This window comes from Oncorhynchus tshawytscha, linkage group LG05 (genome assembly GCF_018296145.1).
Source record: "Oncorhynchus tshawytscha isolate Ot180627B linkage group LG05, Otsh_v2.0, whole genome shotgun sequence".
In the NCBI taxonomy this organism is placed as follows: Eukaryota; Metazoa; Chordata; class Actinopteri; order Salmoniformes; family Salmonidae; genus Oncorhynchus; species Oncorhynchus tshawytscha.
In genome coordinates, this window is record NC_056433.1 from 19,044,844 (window position 1) to 19,066,446 (window position 21,603).

A 21,603-nucleotide genomic window follows, 5' to 3' on the forward strand; every position below is an offset into this window, starting at 1 on the left:
TGCCGTTCGAGATTCTGCACAGATTATTACAGCAATTGTTAAGATCGTTATTGACCTGTGATGACCTGTCCATGCTATATGATTACATAGACAAGACATTTATAGTTACCGTAACCTCAAAATGTGGACATGGATGTGTTACTCATTTTAGGTTGAATGTTACATTAGTTTGTAAAATAGCCTTAACTTTAGGCTATTTACTGTATTTAAAAAGTGATATTGATTTGTGTTTGGTAGTCAACGCAACAAAATATCAATATTTGAAGGAGATGTACTGCATCTTCTGCTTGGATAGTTCCATCTGTGCCATTGATTTTTAGTCTGGCTTTAATTGCAGTTTGTCTACAAATTAATCATTCATGTGTTGGATTCACATTTCCATCTCAACCAAAAAGTGAAGGAATAGGACTAAATCAAATGAAACTTTACGCAGGGCTGGGCTTGGTTAAAACACAATGGGAGACCAAAGGGTAGTTGTAGACCGATCAATTCTTCAATAGGGGGTGCTAATGTTGTTTTAAAAAGGTACAAATTCAACATATTTTATACAAGATTGGTCTATATTCAAATTTGGTTGCCATGACATAATCCTGTGGTTGAAATTTCACCCTCAAAACAACAACTTTTTTCAAATCCAAATGTATTTTCCACATCACAACACGTTGACAAATTACGTTGAAACAACGTTGATTCAACTAGTTTGTGCCTGGTGCCGTGGGTCTTCATAACCTGTCAGAAACTAAATAAATCTCAATGATTCAGCCTGTTAAAAAAATGATGTAAGATTCATTCTCATGATGACCACTGACCAATAGTACCACAGCTGTCAGCATGTGTGCAGTGGTTGCCAAGGAACCAGTAGGCTCTTAGGGTTTGACAATGACCAGAGACAAGTCTTCCCAGTCCCCACAAACGGCCATTGACTGAGAGAGAGAGAACTATCTGAAAGACATTACAGAACTAAACTGATCAGCCCTTTTCATCCCACGGGAAGTCAGTATCCATTTATAGTAGAGCTAATATTGTCCAGTTCTACCTGAGCACTTTGGTGTTACACTGAACCGGTTATGACACTCGGCTCAGGCTGCCAGCAGCTCCATTCTCTCCTGCTCAGTACTTAGTTGGCACTGCCCCCTACCATCACCCCATCCCCACGCCAGCCCAGATTCTCTGTGATATCAAGCAGTACTGAGAAAAGCCCCAGTCATGCCATTACCAGAGCTCCTAGCTGGCAATTACACCAATAATTTGAGTGGGTGGTTGGTTAATCCTCCGGCCCCCATGGAGGGCCACAGTCCACTACTCCAGTCCACCTCTGGGACTCACTGTACACTACACAACCACATACCTGGGTTCAAATACAATTTGAAAATATGTTTTTATCTGGTCTTGATTGAGCTTGCCCGGTACAATGGAACCAATAGCATAGTTGTAAAAGTGCAAACTCAGTCCTTCCTGGCACTCCAGAAAGACTAAAGCAAATGCAAAAAGTATTTGAATTATTTTTTATTTTATTTATTTGAACCCAGGTTTGCTCCACACACACACAAGCATTAGTCTCACTCCCTCTCCCCCAGATGGAAGGCATTACACTTGCCTGCTCTATAGAGGGTTTTGGCTTTGCTCTGCACACGGTCGAGATTTCGGTCTTTCATTGTTGAATATGAAAAACCCACGCACATGCTTCATGACCAGGGGAAGTGGAGAATAAAATAACCTATGCTGACATGCCAAAAAAGTGCAACGGATGCTAATTATTTATGGCTTGGAGGATACAAATTAAAAACTTTAACTTGTTTGGCAAGACATTCCTCTATATAGTTATGGGAGGCGCAGAGGAGGAAAGGGGTGGTGTACTCTAAGTGAATGGTGATTGGGGAGCTTCTCTCCCACCTCCATATACTGTAACATGGAGCCTGGCCTGTCTACACACGGTTTTAATTTAGGATTTCTATTTGACCATCTTTTTGTTCAAAATGGCTTTCACAGAATGTGATATTTCAAAATAGTCCCAAAATACTACACTTTTAAATCTACTGATACACTCATTATCATTGACTGCAAAGCCTTTTCATCTCAGTAAGTTGTATTTCGTTTAGGCTTACTCCAAAACCTTTAGTCTTTCATTTACTGCAAAACCTTGTTCCCTTGAAGTTCTCAGAGGGAGAGTCAATTCCATACCATCAGGAAATCAAAGGCTGTTTGTAGAGTATATTCTGCTGTAATGAGACAGCAGCTGCCTTCTTCTAAGTGCAGTTTCAAATCGAATCAAAGTGAGAGATAAACCAACCAACTGAGGAAATATTACAAACAGATGGTCGCCCGGGCCAGATTAATGTTTATTTAGAGGGTTACTAAACAGGAATAATTTGGATCCAAAACAGAGCTGTTTGCGTCCACCCTGAGGCGTCAGAGAAATCAATGCCAGGCCAGCCTCCACACCACAGAATGCCTCTTATTCAGATGAGGTTGTTTGATAAACATAAAGTTTAGTGATGAGCTGTTGCTGTCAGCTCTGAGTAAATGCGTTCCCAAGAAATTGAGCCTCAGGATGTTTTAATTACTACACCGGAGAGGCATATCTTTTGACCTACTGACTCCCACTCTACCTGTTTCCAAAGCACTAGGCCTACTGTTGCTGCTCTGTCACTAACAGCCATTCGCTGGTGTCCTTTTTCCAGCCCCTCAGTCTATGAGCTGACATTGACTATCATGATCAGGAAGCCAAGCAATTGGTGCTCGTGCTGCTGCTGTGGGCAGTGTCCTGCTGTGCTTGCCGCCAGTCGGTTTACCTACTCATGCTTTATCTCCCAATAACCTTCACCTAAATGCAGTGTCAAGCTTACACGAGAGAGCTCAAATGCTCTGTCAAACATGAACCAGTATCTGCTTACTAATCATCAAATGTTTCTGGAGAGCTTCGTTTCACTTCTTTTTCTTTACTCTGTGTGCCAACTATTTTTGTGCACGTCTCAAGTAGGCTATAGTTCTCTTAGTCGCAGCCGTAAAAATGACAGACACATTCAGTATTTAATTAAACCCAAGGGGCCACTGGAGCCATAGGTTGTTACTGTTAATCTCTAATTTCAAAACAAGGCTAGGAATGCGGGCCATTTGTATGGCTGAGCCCAGGATAAGGTGTATGGAAGGAGAGTGACAAAGCGATGCAAAATGTTTTGTCTAACATGGCTTGATAAGATCCCTACCTCCACCACAGGCAGACATGGAATCACTACCATTGTGTTCTTGTATTTTCTTGAATCACTTTACTGCTCTGTGGTCCATTCTCAGACAGCTCCTGCTGTGGGCCTGGAGAACCTGAGCTGGAGACCCTGAGAGACGGAGGGAGGAACGGAGGAGAGGAATAGAAGGAGAAAAGGCCTCGCCCCACTCCACCTTGTTTTCTGTTCCCCCAGCAGGTCCATGGGATCCAGACTGGAAGGAAAGTGTCCCAGCTTTGACTCAGATTGGGAGAAAACAAACCGGCTTGGTACCGGAGTCACATGGGACAGATGGCGGATTACCCTGAGGAAGAACACTGTGCACGGCCGGGAGGGAAGGGAGGGATTATCTAAAATGTACATCTTGATCCCAGGCTGTGCCATCCTCATTTGCTTCCTCATTTACAAATTATCAGGAGAAGTAAATCACTTGCAGTGATGTGTACCCGATTACCTGTACTGTTAAAGCGCTGTATTAATGTGTAAGAGAATTACAGACATTTGCACAGCGATATGTAATCATTGTTTGTGTTTTTTTATTTTTTATAATTGCGACAGGCGGGCAGGTTTAGGGTCATGAAATATTGTGTGGATAAAAGGGGTGTGGGTTGAATAAAGAGAAAACAGTAACTTTTAAAAAATCCATAAACGTATCAATCTATTGGCTACATTGAGGTTTTTCTTTCATTCTTTTTGGCTATCTGGCATTAGTGCGTAAACCTATGCTTTAGGGCCTAAAAGATGATTCATGCTTGATCTGCAAATGGGGTCCGAAAGTGGGTATGACAATGGCGGGGCCTCCATAGGTCTGCAGAGGCTAAATCAAGCTCCATACGGCAATGTTGTGCACCTCCCAAATGTTGTAACAATGCGGAGGGCTTGATATAGCTCCGCATTGACATGATTGGTTGACAGTAGGTGGGGGTGGTACGTCCTGTATAAAAACAAACTCCCTTCCTTCACAACAGCTCTTGACCATGCTGCTAGTTTAACTGTACACACGCCAAATAGCCTACACGCCAATCGCTTTTGGGAACGGGCAGAAGAAATGTACGCCGATCTACCGAGGCAATCTACGGAAGCAAAAAGGACAATGTAAGAGTTTAATTCAATACGAGAAAAGTCATGTTTTTGGACAGATTTGGTGAAGTGGTAAAAGAGGATGGTAGCAGTGCCGGCTGTGTTATGTGTGATGATTGTGAGGCGCTATACAAATTTGACAGTCACAGGGGAACTGTAACCTAGTCTACTGTTCAGATGTGTTAAAGAAGTGAAAGTTTGATATAACAACAGTTAGAAAAAAGGAGAGAAAATAGGACCTCTGAAATTAAAATGGATAGCCTCCCTTTAGCTAAATATTTTACTTAAACCCTCCCCAATCCACAAAATAAGAATAAAAACAAAGTGGATAGCAGAGAACATATCTACCATGTACCCTCACTTCTTGGACAAACCAGAGCCTTAGATATGGAGTTTTAAAAACTGTTCTTAATCTTGTAAGCATCACACAGCAATGCAGGAATTTTGATAACCACATCTGGCAGTCCCGTGCGCTTCGCTGACCAGCCTACAAGAGTAGGGTGGAACATAACCTTTATAGTAAAAGCATTGCATGAATCGATCACCGTATTTGCAGGTCTGAGAAAAAAAAAGCCCTTTATAAACATTTCATGCAGTTCCACGTCATTCTACACATTAGCAGAATATTTTGTAATACCACACAAATTACAGACTAGGAATTGACAGAGCGATTGGCCTACGTGTTCATTTTATCATATTTCTCCAATGCCAAATCAGTGTCTTGTTTGCAACGAAACTGTCCCTCTTTGCAAATAATCCAATCTGAGATGACATCTGAGCATGGTACTTCTTAAAAGTTAGGCCTATCTTTCCACCCTAGACAGAGTAGGACTCCTGATGCAGAAAAATGTAAGCTTTAACTGCTGGCTACTCTTCTTTCATGGCTTAACCCAACTAGAGAAGGTCACAAGTGTTTCCCTAAAAGCTGACTGGGTTTAAACATCTTCTATTATACAGAAAGTGAATAGCATAAATCAATTGATAATAACAGAATTAGATTACTTCCCAAGCAAAGTCAATTTTTTGTCTCCTCGACTTTAGAAGTTTGAAGCTCAGCCTCAATGTCAAAGAAACAAAAAATGATGATATTCCCATATGCCTCAGAGTCAGGTCATTCCTAGGTATTTTAAAGCTCGTTTCTAGCATAAAGCATCGCGGACCAAAGTGCTGTTATAAATCACTTTAGATCATCGGATCCATTTTATTTAAGCTAACAAGGGGTAGGCCTGTGCTTTTTAGCATTTTCTTAAAATAAAAACTTAGAGTCTTGGTTTTTACTTAACAGCCCTTCACTGACACAGAGGTAGGCTATTTAAAGACTGCATGGTGACTGACAAATCAATGGATATAGCCTAATTGTGTCGGTCAAAGAAATAGGCTACAACACAAAGCCCTGTTGTTGATAGTAAAGTCGAATCAAAATTAAAAAGGGTTGAAATGAATTATGCATACTTGAATTTGCCTACCTTCAGCACCATGAGTGGTTCATTTCTGATTGATTGTGCCAAGGCTGCTGCTTCAACTTTCAATTCTAGTAGTAGCAAGTTAGTATGCAAGTCTTCACGCTCTCTTTCTCAAACTGAAAGGAACATGGGCCATAAACTGCGCACTATATTTTTTGGGGACTAGTTCTAATCAACAAAAAACCTTTCAGAAGAAATCTTTGACTCTCCTCCTGAACTGCCACCGTGGGCCTACACTACACAGCTGTTGGTTAGACGGCACACAAAAACGTGTTTGATCAGCAAGAGCAGAGCAGGCCGGGACTCAGGGTTGGAATATTCATTAGTGTGTAATACAGCCTAGTTGTCGTTACACCATCCCATCAGCCATCTTAGAAATATAACTTTGCTCTGTGCTTCTCTGAGCATGCACCTCGTAGCCTATAAGCTATGGATAATTTGAATGAGACCGCAATAAATAGCCTTGACATTGTGCACCCAGCAGAGAATCAGAGATAAAGGGTGGAATCTAGCACATATTGATATAGTTGAAGTCGGAAGTTTACATACACCTTAGTTTAAATGTATTTGACTAAGTTTCACAATTCCTGACATTTAAGCCAAGTAAAAAGTCAGTCTTAGGTCAGTTAGAATCACCACTATTTTAAGAATGTGAAATGTCAGAATAATAGTAAAGAGAATGATTTATTTCAGCTTTTATTTCTTTCATCACATTCACAGTGGGTCTGAAGTTTACATACACTCAATTAGTATTTGGTAGCATTGCCTTAAAATTGTTTAACTTGGGTCAAATGTTTCAGGTAGCCTTCCACAGGCTTCCCACAATAAGTTGGGTGAATTTTGGCACATTCCTCCTGACAGAGCAGTAACTGAATGCTGGGCCATTCCTCAGTAACTGAGTCAGGTTTGTAGACCTCCTGGCTCGCACACACTTTTTCCAGTTCTGCCCACACATTTTCTATAGGAATGAGGTCAGGGTTTGTGATGGCCACTCCAATACCTTGACTTTGCTGTCCTTAAGCCATTTTGCCACAACTTTGGAAGTATGCTTGGGGTCATTGTCCAATTGGAAGACCCATTTGCAACCAAGCTTTAACTTCCTGACTGATGTCTTGAGATGTTGCTTCGATATATCCACATCATTTTCCTACCTCATGATGCCATCTATTTTGTGAAGTGCACCAGTCCCTCCTGCGGCAAAGCACCCCCACATAATGCTGCCACCCCCATGCTTCAAGGTTGGGATGGTGTTCTTCGACTTGCAAGCCTCCCCCTTTTTCCTCCAAACATAACAATGGTCATTATGGCCAAACAGTTCTATTTTTCTTTCATCAGACCAGAGGACATTTCTCCAAAAAGTACAATCTTTGTCCCCATGTGCAGTTGCAAACCGTAGTCTGGCTTTTTTATGGCAGTTTTGGAGCAGTGGCTTCTTCCTTGCTGAGCGGCCTTTCAGGTTATGTCGATATAGGATTGGTTTTACTGTGAATATAGCTACTTTTGTACCTGTTTCATCCAACATCTTCACAAGGTCCTTTGCTGTTGTTCTGAGATTGATTTGCACTTTTTGCACGAAAGTACGTTCATCGCTAAGAGACAGAACACGTCTCCTTCCTGAGCGGTATGACGGCTGCGTGGTCCCATGGTGTTTATACTTGTGTACTATTGTTTGTACAGATGTACTATTGTTTGTACAGATGTACATGGTACCTTCAGGCGTTTGGACATTTGTGGAGTGGTTGAAAAATTAGTTTTAATGACTCCAACCTAAGTGTATGTCAACTACCGACTTCAACTGCAAATAGCAAAATAAGCAACTCATTTTAAAACAGTGAGAAATATTTACATTTCATGAATTACAAATTATATGACCCCCCCTTGAATGAAATTGAAAAAGCATGACCCTCCCCTAATTTCCTCCAGGTAACCATTATGTAAATTTTGATCCATCCCTAAATGGAAAATAAAATCCGGACACTGACTGCCGGTTTATAACCTCTCACATAGCCTTCATATTAACTCCTGCAGAATTAAGCATCTCTTTCAGTAAAATTATACACCAAATGTAGGCTAAATATTAACTCTGGAACAGGAGTGGAGAAATATGATTACTTTCATTCAGCATCTTGAGAGAATGCGAATGCACAGTTAGCACCGCTACAGATGATATCCATCTTTATCAACATCCTAAAAGCTATTTCAACCACGTTGAATATGCATCCAAGCCAAACTGAAATCTTTTCAGAAACATATATTGGGTCATTTTCACAGCTTTTTATTTCCTTACAACCAGTCAAACTGCACAGAAAATCTTTCCTGTTTTGTTTTTTAAAGTTATTGTATTTTCTCCCAGGTCCCTAAAAGGTCTTTGCTCTGCGAAAGAAACAGAGATCTTTGCCAGATTGAAGCAGTCATTCTATCGATTTCTGAGATTATTCTGGTGAGCAAGGGTTTATTTAGTCTTCTAGGGCAACATATGAGAGAAGAGAAGCTGCATGTATCTAATATAGACAAGTTGACTAACAAATAGCCTACCAAAATGTTGGAAATTATAAGCAGAAAGATATCGAAATCAGGAGAGAAAAATAAATCCTGCAGAAACCCTCGTTTCCTGTGCCACCAGAGACTCTGGGTTCACGCCCAGGCTCTGTCGTAACCGGCTGCGACCGGGAGGTCCGTGGGGCGACGCACAATTGGCCTAGCGTCGTCCGGGTTAGGGAGGGGTTGGCCGGTAGGGATATCCTTGTCTCATCGCGCACCAGCAACTCCTGTGGCGGGCCGGGCGCAGTGCGCGCTAACCAAGGTTGCCAGGTGCACGGTGTTTCCTCGGCTGGCTTCCGGGTTGGATGCGCGCTGTGTTAAGAAGCAGTGCGGCTTGGTTGGGTTGTGTACTTCCAACCTTCGTCTCTCCCGAGCCCGTACGGGAGTTGTAGCGTTGTAGAGACTAGATAGTAGCTACTAAACAATTGGATACAACGAAATTGGGGAGAAAACAGGGTAAAATTCACACACACAAAAAACACACAAAAAAAAAAAAACCTTGTTTCACCATCTGACTGTAGCCTACAGTTCCTTTTCTATATTAGTGGGTTAGGGTCGGGTCTCAGATATTCACATATAGTCGGGCGGTTGTGGATGCATTATTAGCAATTGTGGGCGGGTGCAGGTGAATAAACAGCTGACCCGCACACCAATTAATGCACGGCAGGTCTAGTGTTGGATGCACAAGTACAGTGAAATGCCTTTCAGTTCGTAGGCATTTATTTCACTGTACTTGGGCATGTGACATTAACTTGAAACTTAAGACTGGATTCCAGCAGGTCATTGGCCTGTCAGACCCTTCATACTGTAGCCAGTTAAAACCCCCAGGGAGAAGTCATGGCAACTCCTATCAAATGTAGATAAGCACAGTTGGGTCTGACTGGGAGTGATAACAAAATAATATTTTCAGTTCAACCCTGGAGTGAAGTTCAGTTTTTGTCAATGTGTGTGAATTTCACATCCAAAGAAAAAACATTTATCAGCGTCATCTCATCCGTCTCTCTGTCTGTTTTTGTTTTCGATTCATAGCTAGGCAAAACAATATCAGCGTCATATTCATGAATATGAATACCTGTTTACTCTAGCTGAGTGTCAATCAATCATTCGGGTTGAACTTCCTATTCATCAAAACAGTAACACTTTGTGACTTTTAGCTGTTTGCCTGACTAACCCAAAAGTTGTTTACAGCTACTCTATGGCATACTTTTACTTTTGGCATAGGGCCTCACAATAACCCCATCTGGCATTCCTTTAGGGGAGTGAAAGAGAGTGAGGCAAGAGAGCCCAAGCACATTACACAGATGTGAAGGCCAGTAACCCGGCAGGGGGCTGGCCCTTAGCTTGCTGCTCCCTACGCCCCAACATCCCACGCCGTGATAGGCTGATCGACGTTCCAACTGTGCTAAGCTTCCTTGTGTTCAGATTTGGTACAGTGAGTACTGTGTAGGGGAGTAAACCATGTTACCACGTGACAGCACCAGCATGACACAGACTTCACTCTAAATCACACCATAGGGCCTTATAGCGAGAACATCCAAGAAAGACTGAAGAACACACAGATGTATCTACTGTGTACAAGGTACTGAATTCCTCTGGAGTGGATTGCATGTGGTGAAAATAATATATATGGTCATTCCTGAAGGGATATTTATCCATATTATAGATTAAAAACATGATTTCTCTTTAAGGGATGATACTTGGGGGGTCCTCTGGGGTCACTGTTAGTGGGGTGGAAATGGAGAAGGTAGATACTTGTATTATTATCTATTCTGATGCCTAATCACGTTACCCTGCCTTGATTTACATATCTACCTCAAATACATCGTACCCTTGCACATGGATCTGGTGCTGCCACTCCCTGTATATAGCTTCATTCTTGTGTATTTTATTCCTTGTGTTACTATATTACTCGTTTATTTTTTACTCTGCATCGTTGGGAAGGGCTCGTAAGCAAGCATTTCATGGTAACGTCTACACCAGTTGTTTTCGGCGCATGTGACAAATAAAATTTGATTTGAGACGTGGAATGGATGTGAAAAGGCAGCATGTGCTTGGCACCACAATGCACAGAAAAGGTCAGGGTCTTTTTTCTAAGTAAATCTCCTTAAGGATTATGGTAAAGTATTAAATACTGAGCTGCTTTGAGGCTATGGCAGAATGTTTACCTCCTCATCATGACAGGATGACGACTATAAGACCACACAATATAACGGTACAAAGATTTGTCTCGCCTCTTAACACACACTAATCAACTTTGAAGTGATCCCTAAAAATAACATGTAGGCCTGTACACTTTGCCCACCACTGAGAGTGTGGAATTGGTGGAGGGCCTTCTACATGCTGCTGAAGTAAATTGCTATTGCAAGTTCATATGGGTTCAGTGGGGTCATAGAGGACTGGAGCTGAGGTATGAGGACCACCTCTGTAGGATTTTGCTAAATAAATGAGTAGGCACTACAGTATTATTCATCCTCTCACCGTGGTGGGCAAAAATGCTTTGTGATGTAAAGGTTTTATAAGCTATAGCCTAATAACGCATCAAAAGCTTTTTGTTGCCTATACAACGGAATCTATCCTCAAAAAATATTTATTTCTTGTGAGTGAAGTCAGTTAGGCTGTTATTTGATGTAAAGTATTACATATTCCTGGGCACATTTACAGGCTAACATGAAGAGACAAGTGAGACAGCTAACTTATGGCAGAGGAGCAGTGACAGTGCTAGACTAGAGGCCTGCTGGTGGGAGCAACTCCACCGTCAAACCAACAGTAACTGGTCAGTACAGCCTACACTCAAAAAATGAGGGGTTCAACAAGGGTTCCTCTAAGAATCTTGGGGTTCTTGGCACTGAAAATGGCCCCAAAAATGTTCTTCCAAGAACCCCATAGAAGGTGGGGTTCATCGAGGAACCTCCTTAGTTGGTGGGGGTTCTTGCAGCCCAACTGAAATATTAGGATTTGGATTTGAAAGGACAGTAGGTGCAGGCACTTAACTGAAAAATGTAAAGATCTCCATAATTTAAGGTAAGGTTTTTCCCTTGTATGATTTAAATTAATATTGTTTTGTGATGATACCATCTAGCTTTTCATATTTGTCTTTCTAAAACAGAAAATGGACACCAAACAACAAAGAGGTAAGAATATGTAGGCTATAAGAATATGTTGAAGGTTAGCTGTATTGGGTGCAGATGACTGAACTGCTCACTTTGTGTCTGCAGGTATACAGACGAGGAGGCATACAAAAGTTATATTTGTTTATTATGCAGATCACATTTACCATCCTCCTCCCTTGCCTCTTCAATGAATATCCCATAGGCCTCTACATTATGGACAAGGTACAGTATGTGTATGCAAACCATTATCAAAACACTTTTTTTCATTCACATTTACCACAAAAACCAATAACTATCATGTGCATGTTTTGTTGAACATCTGTAAAATTACTTTTTAATTCACAAACGTCATCCTCCCTACACCACTGATAAAATGTATTTCATATTTAAAATATTTAATTTTCATTTAATGTAACAGGAAACCTGTTCGATCACCATGCACTGCAAAAAATCATTCTGGCTATGGATACTGAGAACGTCAACATCGACACGCCAGAGGATATGCTGTACAAAATGTGACTTGGGGCTCTGCTGGGAGTTTACCTCATATTTCCATTTTTTTTTACTTCTGCTTCACCACTAAAATCATAAACACTGACAACAAAAATATTGTGTTATTGTTATGGGTATCATTTAAAAATATATATATAAAATAATAAAAGGGGTAGTTTAACCCCAAAAGGTGATTCGAGGATTTATTAAAAGGCGTTCTTTGACAAACTTATAGGGGTTCCCACACAGTTTCAATTAGATGAACTCCTAAAGGATACTCCAGGAACCTTTTCTTTTTATGGTTTAGCCTAGCTGCCCAAACTGCTCTCTACTCACCACAGCGAAGAGAGACCCCTCACCATGAATAAACATGTCCTCCTCATGACAACCGGACATGGGTGTTAGGATCATCTCCTGCCAGGGATGCACGCGTCACACACACGCCATGAGTTTAGGCCACCTGATCTTTGATCCGTCCTCTCACAGCTTTTACATTAGCCACTAATCATCTGTTTATCCTTCTCAGCGGGCAAGCGGAATTGGCGTCAAGCGGCTTTCATTCTGCTTTCACCAGGAGGTCTAAGAGCCAAAGGAAAGGGGTTTACCACTGCCCCCCATTTGTGGCGGTACACAGGACCATATTCATTGGATTAAAAAGGGTTTTCATATAGATTTTGACAGCTCTGGGGAAATGTGGAAATGCCATGACATCTGCCACTGTGCGGCAATTGTTGTCTATGACCCACATTGATGACCAACTAACCTGGCCAAGGGTCAGGCTAATATGGTTAAGCCTTACGACAAATGAGTCAGTGGCCAAGAGAGGCTGGCATTGTTTTCACAGTCCCTACATCCAGACAAAAAAAAGTTTTGAACAAAACTGCTGGCCAATATTTAGGCCAATAAGTCAGGTTGAAGTTGAATGCTGAGGTTAAATGATTAGCTGTTTTCTCTGGGCTTAAAATGCATTTATTCCGCTGACATAGCAGTTCAAGCTCTTTTATACGAGGTGTGCCATAAATAGAAAAGTGAAAAGGACAAATCTAGTGCCATCTAGGGCTAAATCTAGACACCCGTCCTTCAACATCAGCATTGCTAGTTGTATTTGCTGCCAAGGCAGCAGCTACTCTTCCTGGGGTACAGCCAAATGAATGCATTGCTACTCAATAGGAGAATAAACATGCTTGGGCATGTGCTTTGGAATTCTCTTTATCCACTTTCAAAGAATTGCATTGGTAATTTCAGGATGAAGCCACATTGCAACATGTCCAATTGAAATTAAACAGGCCCCGGTATGCATGCCATAAATTCCTATTTCCCTAATGAACTGCATATCATCACTGAAAAGAACAAGAACATGTCATGCATTTTACACCTCCAAAACTCTTCAGTCGATATGAAAGATTGCAGGCTGGCAACTGAAAAACACAGGTCTACTAGTTTAAACATCAAGGAGGCCTGAATAGCAGCAATCATTTATTTTATAGTGAATTTCTTGGAGGCCCATATCTACCTGAGCAGGGCCAGTCCACCAAACTTTATAACCCGGTCTGTGGCTCAATATAAAGTTTTAGTCATGCACAGTGCTGTGGAATTAGAGCACATCTTATAATGGCAAGCATCCCAGATATGATCAATACAACATACATACATGCTGAATTTTCATTCATCCAGAATAAGCCTAGACCTGCTATCGGTATCTACCATATTTTTCATAAAAGGGAGGAGATTTAACTGGGGAGCACTGAGCAGGACAGTTTGTGGCTGCATTGTCGAGCCTTGGAGATGTATGCCAGCATGTCTTGAGTACGATAAACCCCATATCTGCAGTCTCCAGATACATAGGGTCATGTCCTGATGAAGAAGGGTGGTAGTTATTCAGTTAGTGACGCACTCAGTGCACTCTCACCCTCCCTGCCAGTACCGTCACTACTGCTTTCTGGGCGATGCATCAGATGAGAAATAGACAGGTGAATAAACACTATCAATAGGTTCATTCAGCATGCCTACATGTAGGCTAGCCTTCTGCATTTCTGAAAATCAACTCAAAAAAATAATAAAATGTTATTCAATACTATATAACAGCCCAATCAAGATGTGCATATGGGCCTGAAAGTGCAACTATAGTGCCTTCAGAAAGTATTCATACCCCTTGACTTATTCCACATTTTCTTGTGTTAACAGCCTGAATTATATCAAAATATATTCTCACTTTTTTATTTCAGACAGACACGTGTGGGGTACAGAGATTTGGTTGTCATTCAAAACTCATGTTAAACACTATTATTGAACATAGCTTTAAGTTGCATGGACTCACTCTATGTTTTCCTCCTGATCTTATTTAGGCTTGCCGTAACAAAGGGGTTGAATACTTATTGACTCAAGTCCACTTTGGCGTTATGGGGTGCTGTGTGTAGGCCAGTGACACAACATCTCAGTTTAATCCATTTTAAATTCGGTCTGTAACACAACAAAATGTGGAAAAAGTCTAAGGGAGGACAGCTCATAATAATGGCTGGAACAGCACGAAACACAAGGTTTCCATGTATATGATACCATTCCACTTCAGCCATTTCCACGAGCCCGTCCACCCCAATTAAAAAGTGCCACCAACCTCCTGTGATTGGTGGTGTGTCAAATTAACATCCATGCATCCTGTCAAGGCAATGGGCCTCCCTCCATCGGCCTTCCCTTACACTTCCTCTACTTAGAAGCAAAGCAGTGCCGTAAAGGGAGTATATTTAGCGCAAACGCTTCCGCCAAGGTGCACTTTACCACAGCACTCTCTCACTGCAGCTACTCCAGCAGTCCCAACACCAGTGCGCATGCAATTGCAAACATGTTCGTGGGGAAACCGTTGTTCACTCATTTATTATTGTGTTAAACACACAGAAAGCTATATTTTATTTCACCTTTATTTAAGCATGTAGGCCAGTTGAGAACAAGTTCTCATTTACAACTGTGACCTGGCCAAGATAAAGCAAAGCAGTGTGACAAACAGAGTTACACATGGGATAAACAAACTTAGTCAAAAACACAATAGAAAAATATATATACAGTGTTTGCAAATGTAGTAAGATTAGGGAGGTAAGGCAATAAATAGGCCATAGTGGTGAAATAATTACAATTTCGCAATTAAACACTGGAGTGATAGATGCAGAAGATGAATATGCAAGTACAGATACTGGGGTGCAAAGGAGCAAAAAAATAAATAACAATATGGGGATGAGGTAGTTGGGTGGGCTATTTACAGAAGGGCTGTGTACAGGTGCAATGATCGGTAAGCTGCTCTGACAGCTGATGCTTAAAGTTAGAGAGGGAGATATAAGACTCCAGCTTCAGTGGAGTCTTACATGAAGGCTATATCTAGTTACAGTGCATTCAGAAAGTATTCAGACCCCTTGACCTTTTCAACATTTTGTTACGTTACAGCCTTATTTTAAAATTGATTTTAAAAAATCCTTAATCTACACACAATACCCCATAATGACAGAGCAGAAAACAGGTTGATAGACATTTTTGCAAATGTATTACAAATAAAAACTGAAATAACTCATTTACATGAGTATTTAGACCCTTTGCTATGAGACTCAAAATTGAGCTCAGGTGCATCCTATTTCATTTTATCATCTTTGAAACGATTCTACAACCTTATTGGAGTCCACCTGTGGTAAATTCAATTGATCTGACATGATTTGGAAAGGCACACACCTGTCTATATAAAGGTCCCACTGTTGACTGCATGTCAGAGCAAAAACCAAGCTATGAGGTCAAAGGAATTGCCCGTAGAGCTCCGAGACAGGATTGTGTTGAGGCACAGATCCGTGGAAGGGTACCAAAAAATGTCTGCAGCATTGAAGGTCCCCAAGAACAGTGGCCTCCATCATTCTTAAAAGGAAGAAGTTTGGAACCACCAAGACTCTTCCTAGAGCTGGCCACCCAGGGAGGTGACCAAGAACCTGATGGTCACTCTGAAAGAGCTCCAGGGTTCCTCTGTGGAGATGGAAGAACCTTTCAAAAGGACAACCATCTCTGCAGCATTCCACCAATCAGGCCTTTATGGTAGAGTGACCAGATGGAAGCCACTCCTCAGTAAAAAAAAAAAAAAAAAAAAAAGGCACCTGACAGCCAGCTTGGAGTTGGTCAAAAGGCACCTAAAGGACTCTCAGACCCTGAGAATCTCTGGTCTGATGAAACAAAGATTGAACTCTTTGGCCTGAAACCTGGCACCATCCCTACGGTGAAGCATGGTGGTGGCAGCATCATGCTGTGGGGATGTTTTTTAGCAGCAGAGACTGGGAGACTTGTCATGATTAAGGGAAAGATGGATGGCGCAAAGCACAGAGAGATCCTTGATTTTATTTTTTAAACCTGCTCCAGAGCGCTCAGGACCTCAAACTGGGTCGAAGATTCACCTTCCAACAGGACAATGACCCTAAGCACACAGCCAAGATAACACAGGAGTGGCTTCGGGACATGTCTTTGAATGTCCTTGAGTGGCCCAGCCAGAACCCAATCGAACATCTCAAGAGAGACCTGAAAATAGCTGTGCAGCGACGCTCCCCATCCAACCTGACAAGAGCTTGAGAGGATCTGCAGAGAAGAATGGAAGAAACTCCCCAAATACAGGTGTGCCAAGCTTGTAGCGTCATACTCAAGACTCAAGGCTGTAATCGCTGCCAAGGGTGCTTCAACAAAGTACTGAGTAACAGGTCTGAATAATTATGTAAATGCAATATTTCAGTTTATTTTTTTGCCAAAATTTCTAAAAACCTGTTTTTGTTTTGTCATTGTGGGGTATTGTGTGTAGACTGAAGAGGAAGAAACCCGATTTAATCAATATTAGAATAAGGCTGCAACGTAAGTTATTTTGTGGAATTTCTTTCCTTCTTAATGCATTTGAGCCAATCAGTTGTGTTGTGACAAGGTAGGGGTGGTATACAGAAGATAGCCCTATTTGGTAAAAGGCCAAGTCCATATTATGGCAAGAACAGCTGAAATAAGCAAAGAGAAATGACAGTCCATCATTACTTTAACCTTTTTGGGATAGGGGGCAGCATTTCCACTTTTGGATGAATAGCATGCCCAGAGTGAACTGCCTCCTACTCTGTCCCAGATGCTAATATATGCATATTATTATAAGTTTTGGATAGAAAACACTCTGAAGTTTCTAAAACTGTTTGAATGATGTCTGAGTATAACAGAACTCATATGGCAGGCGAAAACCTGACATCTGAGGTTTGTAGTTTTTCAAAGGTTTGCCTACCAAGTACACATTGAGATATGGAGTAGGTTGCACTTCCTAGGGCTTCCACTAGATGTCAACTCTTTTTTGAAAGTTGAATGAGGATTCTACTATAAAGGGGTGGCTCATGAGTCCTGTTGGGTCAGTGATCTGGCAGAGAGCCTCGGTCTCATGACGCGCGTTCCCGACAGAGTTACCTCGCGTTCCAGTGATTTTTCTGAAGACAGGAATATTCTGGTTAGAACATTGGTGTTTTATGTTAAAAACATCCAAACAATTGATTCCATAATTAGTTTGACATGTTTCTAAAGGACTGTAACGGAAATTTTCGAGTTTTTTTCTGGATGAAATGCTTGCGCCTCATGATGATGGATTACTGGGCTGAACATGCTAACAAGTGGCTATTTGGACAGTCCTATGAGTGTCATCTGATGAAGATCATCAATGGTTAGTGATTAACTTTATCTATATTTCTGCTTTTTGTGACTCCTATCTTTGGCTGGAAAATGGCTGTGTTTTTTCGACTTGGCGGTGATCTAACATAATCATATGTTGTGCTTTAGCTGTAAAGCATTTTTGAAATCGGACACGATGGGTAGATTAACAAGATGTTTATCTTTCATTTGCTGTATTGGACTTGATAATGTGTGAAAGTTACATATTTCTAAAAAATATTTTTGAATTTCGTGCGCTGCCTTTTCAGCGGAATGTTGTCGAGCCTGCGCTAGAAAGGTTAAGACATGAAGGTGTTATAGAAATAGATATGATCTATATGTTTATGAAGGTAAGATAATGACTAAATGATTTATACGTTTAAAGAAATGGTAAGACAATAACTAACAGTATTCTTGAATGTATGTGCATAGGAAAAGAGGACCTGTTCGCAGACAAGGAACTGTGGCAGACAACTTGTGACCACTGAAACTGAGAACAGGGAAAGAAAAAACCGTTAAACCGTTAGAGTTGCAGTAGATTGTGTAAGATGTGGCAGGATATGATAAGCAATGTATATGTAGGAGAAGACTTGTAAACAGTATTGACACTATTAGGAGGGGCATTGATGACCAAATGTGAGGTATATAACCAAATGTGCATTGTATGATATTCAGCGCTCTCGTGAATAAACTTCCTGATTATTGTAGGCTGGGACTGTCTGTTTCAACTAGAATCTTAAATTCTGGGATGCAGACTAAGCAGTTTAATTGAAGTTCAGTTTATGAACATTGATAACATAATTCTCGTGACAGAAGGTCAGTCAATCCGGGAACATTAAGAACATTGAAAGTTTCTTCAAGTGCAGTCGCAAAAACCATAAAGCGCTATGATGAAACTGGATCTCATGAGGACCGCCACAGGAAAGGAAAACCCAGCGTTACCTCTGCTGCAGAGGATAAGTTCATTAGAGTTAACTGCACCTCAAATATATGCTTCAGAGTTCAAGTAACAGACACATCTCAACGTCAACTGTTCAGAGGAGACTGCATGAATCAGGTCTTCATGGTTGAATTGCTGCAAAGAAACCACTACTGAAGGACACCAATAACAAGAGACATACTTGGGCGAAGAAACATGAGCAATGGACATTAGACCAGTGGAAATCTGTCCTTTGGTCTGATGAGTCCAAATTTGAGATTTTTGGTTCCAACCGCCGTGTCTTTGTGAGGCACAGAGTAGGTGAACGTATGATCTCTGCATGTGTGGTTCCTACCATGAAGCATGGAGGAGGAGGTGTGATGATGTGGGGGTGCTTTGCTGGTGACACTGTCTGATTTATTTAGAATTCAAGGCACACTTAACCAGCATGGCTACCACAGTATTCTGCAGTGATAAGCCTACCATATGGCTTGCGCTTAGTGGGACTAGAATTTGTTTTTCAACATGATACTTAACCAAAACACACCTCCAGGCTGTGTAAGGGCTATTTGACCAAGAAGGAGAGCGATGGAGTGCTGCATCAGATGACCTGGCCTCCACAATCACCCGACCTCAACCCAATTGTGATGGTTTGGGATGAGTTGGAACACAGTGTGAAGGAAAAGCAGTCAAATGGTCAGCATGTGGGAACTCCTTCAAGACTGTTTGAAAAGCATTACTCATGAAGCTGGTTGAGAGAATTTCAAAGACTGTGCAAAGCGGTCATCAAGGCAAAGTAGAGATGGGCGATATGGCCTAAAAGTAATATCTTGATTTTTTTCATAGGTTTGGACGATTCACGATATAGATATCTCGATTTCTTGTGTTTGTCTAAACAAATTAAAAAACGACCAGACAAAATTCTTAAATGTATTTTTTTAAATAAAAAATTTACAAGGCCTCAAGGCCTATGTGGCAAAACAAATTTACAACACACACCCACACGTCTATTCTATTGTTTCGGAATGTTTGACCACTAGCTGTTTGAATATGTAATTTATATAACCATTTTGATTGAAAATCTATTCATTTAGTTAATTTGTGGCTATTTGCTATTGGATTGGCAGAATGACAACTACTAACACATTAGCGACAGCTGGCCTGAACATAACTTTTTTGAATGCACTTTAAGCCTGTGCCCAAAGCACTGCAGGCGGGTCCAGTTGTTTAATTGCAATGCTTTTATCATGTTGCTCCTGCTGTCAGTTCTCATGCACACCTGTTGGTCTTCGCTCATCTTCCACAATGCCAGAGAGTCTGAAATCCTGGGCTATTACTTTACCCTTATGATCATCGGGGAAGTAAGACGTCTGGAGGCAGACAGTTTGCAATTTCTAGTCTTCATTTATGTAGTGGACTGTCAAACTTAGGTATGGCTCTGACGTTCTGCTCAACCATAGATCGGCTGTGGTGTAAAAATAAGAAACACTAGCCAGCTTATCTGCGACTCTTTCGCGGGTAGCAGTGTATAATCACGGCAGGGCTTCTTCCGTGAAATACTTGCGGCTTGGCAGATGATATGTGGTCAAATGTACCTAGCAGCTTTTTAAAACCTGGCTTTTCTACTGTAAAGATTGAAACCATATGTAATAGGTCACTGCATCCATTATCTCATTCCACCTCAAACTTTTCTTTGTCTTTTAGCAGATGTTTTGGAAATCGGACGACTGGAATCGGCATTGCGTAGTCTCACGCATTCCTCCCATTCCACAGCTTGTTCAAGTTGCACGTGATGGAAGGGGTCGGTTGTACGGCTGCTTTTCGTAGCAATTGTCTTTCGACACATTTTGCACAGGACATTCGTTTGCTGAACATTAGACTTCCTTAACCCAAACCACTTCCATATTACTGAAAAAATATTGCTGCCCTTTTGGGGGATGATTTCATCGTCGCGAGAGGCTGAGCTGCCTTCCTCACTTTCCATTTTGGTGGAACTCTTACCGCCGGAACACTTCTCCGGCAAGGTTACAATTCGAGAAAGGTTGTCTAGGGTTGTGATTGATGGATAACCTCTGTGCACGTGTAGTCAGAAGAGTCAGTGAGACGCTGCATTTGTAAAACGTTACAAAATTATAATTATATCTTGCGATACAGGCATTTTCCATATCGCGCTAAAACTCAAATATATCGAAAAGTTGATATCGCCCAGCCCTAAGGCAAAGGGTGGCTACTTTGAAGAATATAAAATATATTTTCATTTAACACTTTTTTGGTTACTAAATGATTCCATGTGTTATTTCATAGTTTTGATGTCTTCACAATTATGCAAAAATTTAGAATATATTACAAATAAAATAAAAACCCTTGAATGAGTAGGTGTCCAAACTTTTGGCTGATACTACAGTTGAAGTTGGAAGTTTACATACACTTAGGTTGGAGTCATTAAAACTTGTTTTTCAACCACTCCACTGTAACGATTCTCGTCCTCCTCTTCTGAGGAGGAGTAGTAAGAAGGATCGGAGGACCAATGCGCAGCGTGGTAAGTGTCCATATTGTATTTATTATATGAACAAAAACCAACGAGAACGTAACGAAACAGTCCTGAACGGTGAAATACAAAACACAGAACAGAAGAAAAAAAAATTGTCACCCATGAAACACTGGTGGGAAAATGCTACCTAAGTATGATTCTCAATCAGAGACAACTAACGACACCTGCCTCTGAGAACCATACCAGGCCAAACGCAAAATACAACATAGATAAACAAACAGCCTGCCCACCCCAACTCACACCCTGACCATGCTAAAACAAAGACAAAACAAAGGAACTAAGGTCAGAACGTGACATCCACAAATTTCTTGTTAACAAACTATACAAACTAAAGTCAGTTAGGACATCTACTTTGTGCATGACATAAGTCATTTTTCCAAAAATGGTTTAGACATTACTTCACTGTATCACAATTCCAGTGGGTCAGATGTTTACATACACTAAGTTGACTGTGCCTTTAAACAGCTTGGAAAATTCCAGAAAATTAGGTCATGGCTTTAGAAGCTTCTGATAGGCTAATTGACATAATTTGAGTCTATTGGAGGTG

General features: G+C 41.2%; 1 protein-coding gene and 1 long non-coding RNA gene across 2 annotated transcripts in view; one reads left to right on the forward strand and one right to left on the reverse strand.

Moving 5' to 3' along the window:
- LOC112249852 (monocarboxylate transporter 10) overlaps window positions 1-21,603 on the reverse strand; it is a 69,262-nt gene that overhangs the window by 35,828 nt on the left and 11,831 nt on the right. The gene's annotated exons all lie outside the window — the stretch shown is intronic.
- On the forward strand, window positions 4,193-12,101 carry LOC112250082. The gene is made up of 4 exons (XR_002953485.2): window positions 4,193-4,316; window positions 11,412-11,436; window positions 11,521-11,637; window positions 11,834-12,101. It is a non-coding gene; the product is annotated as an uncharacterized LOC112250082 (long non-coding RNA).